The sequence below is a fragment of the Oratosquilla oratoria genome, chromosome 27 (assembly GCF_046742065.1).
Source record: "Oratosquilla oratoria isolate Oo_2021 chromosome 27, ASM4674206v1, whole genome shotgun sequence".
NCBI classification, from domain to species: domain Eukaryota; kingdom Metazoa; phylum Arthropoda; class Malacostraca; order Stomatopoda; family Squillidae; genus Oratosquilla; species Oratosquilla oratoria.
Window position 1 is genome coordinate 27,693,466 of NC_134803.1, and position 2,500 is coordinate 27,695,965.

Sequence of the window (2,500 nt, forward strand, 5' to 3'; positions counted from 1 at the left end):
TAACTTCATTATATACGCCATATCTAGCCACATCCACAAATAATATAACTAAAACCCATACAATACAACTAACACCCGTATAATGTATTTTTTATAACAACCTACATCAAACATGCTTAACACATATATAAGAAGGCGACTGTGGTCGCTAAACAAAGGAGGCAGGGAGACGCTGTCCCTTATCTTACCGGGAGGATCTTTTCCTTTTGTAAATAATCTTTAGTATTTCAAAATAAACTAAAGAAGAAACATTGACCCCCGTTTCAAGGAACCCATCCTTAGTGCCTTTGTCCCATATGTAAGCCACCCAATAACGGCTACACAAACACACATACACACGCACTCACGCATGCACGCACGCACGCACACACACACACACACACACACACACACACACACACACACACACACACACACACACACACACACACACACACACACACACACACACACACACACACACACACACACACACACACACACACACACACACACACACACATACACACACACACACACACACACACACACACACACACACACACACACACACATATATATATATATATATATATATATATCCGAATTTCTAGTTAACTTTATGTTAATTATCATCTTGCTAGCCAACTTCTTACAGGGAGTAGAGGGGAAAATCCATTCCTAAATATACGATGTTAATCTACATCTACAATATCTATAAACTTAACTACGTTCCGCCCGCGAGACCTAGTATCTTCAGTAAGAGGGGCACAAAGTTGCACAATACAAGATTAACATATTCTAGTCTGGATTTAAATGTGATATTCTCAGGCAATCGGAATAAGTGGATCTGGACTATGAATGCTATGTTCTCACTGGAGTTCCATGGGAAGCTCAAAACATATTTTGTATATTCACCACTAGGTAGAACTCTGATTAATGCTACTTCGAAGCATTCTAATTTTTATACTATAAAAATATATATCTATAATGATTTTGTAAATAGACTCAGAGAACACATCGAAAGACATAATTTAATTTGTGATTCACAGCATGGTTTCTCCAAGGGTAAGTCATGTGTGACTAATCTTCTATGCTTTTACACTAAAGTATATGAGGCGTCAGATAATAATGATAATCACGATGTTATTTACCTTGGCTTTAGCAAAGCGTTTGACAAGGTGTCACACCAGAGGCTAATAAATAAAATAAAAGCCCATGTCATAGGAGGATAAGTGTTAGAATGGATTAGAGCTTGAATTAGTAACAGAAAACATCGGGTCACCATAAATGGAGTAAAATCTAGGTGAGGCAATGCTACTAGTGGGGCGCCCAGGGCTCGGTTTTGGGTCCCCTGTTGTTCATTATGTACCTAACGACTTTCAGGAGACGACGCAGAGATTCTGCAGGATGATCTTAACAAATTGTTCACATGGTCGGTGAAATGGCAAATGAACTTCAATATCTCTAAATGTAGCGCGTTAAACGGACGGCTACATAACCCCGAAAATAGATACAGCTTAGCTAACACGCTTTTAGTAAAAACTGAGTGCGAGAGAGACTTAGGAGTTCTAGTGAGTCCAGACCTTAAAACCAGGAAACAGTGCATTAGCGCTAGGAATAAAGCTAACAGAGCATTAAGTTTCAATGCTTGGACAGTAACGAATAGAATTGCCGAGGTAATTATTAAACTCTATCTAGCGATAGTTAGACCCATCCTTGACTATGCGGTACAGTTTTGGTCTCCGTCCTACAGAATGGACATCAATTCACTAGAATCAGTAGAGAAAAGACTGACCAAAGTGATACATGGACTCTGATATTTGCCTTACAAAGAGAGGCTTAGCCACCTTAACTTACACTCTCTGGAAAGACCCAGAGTGCAGGGTGATCTAATAGAGGTTTTCAAGTGTATCAAGGGTGATGCAAACAAGGTCATCATATTAAAACAACAGGGCAGGACTCGCAATAATGGTTATAAACTGGATAAATTTAGATTTAAGAAGGAAATAGGCAAGAATTTGTTTACTAATAGGGTGGTCGACGAATGGAATAAACTTAGTAATCCTGTAGTAAGCGATGAATCTTTCAGTTGTTTTAAGAAACGATTAGACAACTTTATGGATGGGGATGACAGGTGGTGACGGATACGGACCTGCCTAGTGTAGGCCTTATGGTTTCTTGTAGTCTCCATCATTCTTATGTTCTTATGTTCAAGTGTAGGTAGGTACGTAACGACATGAATTTGAACTTGATTTTGTAAAATCATATTTTCTTTTGTATTTTTTCTTTCGGACACTACATCACTTATTTTTTTTATTTTATTTTTTTATCTTTTGATCATAATTTATTTCTATCTGGGAACAAACTTCTCTATGTAACGTGGTTTTGGTTTATTATTTCTGTCTGAATGTTCACTTGTCTGCTTTAATCTTAGTTTCTAGTTTGTCTTAATATTGCATTACTAAGAATCTTTATACACTCTCCACACGCCTACTGTCTGAACAAGTACGTCAGATCA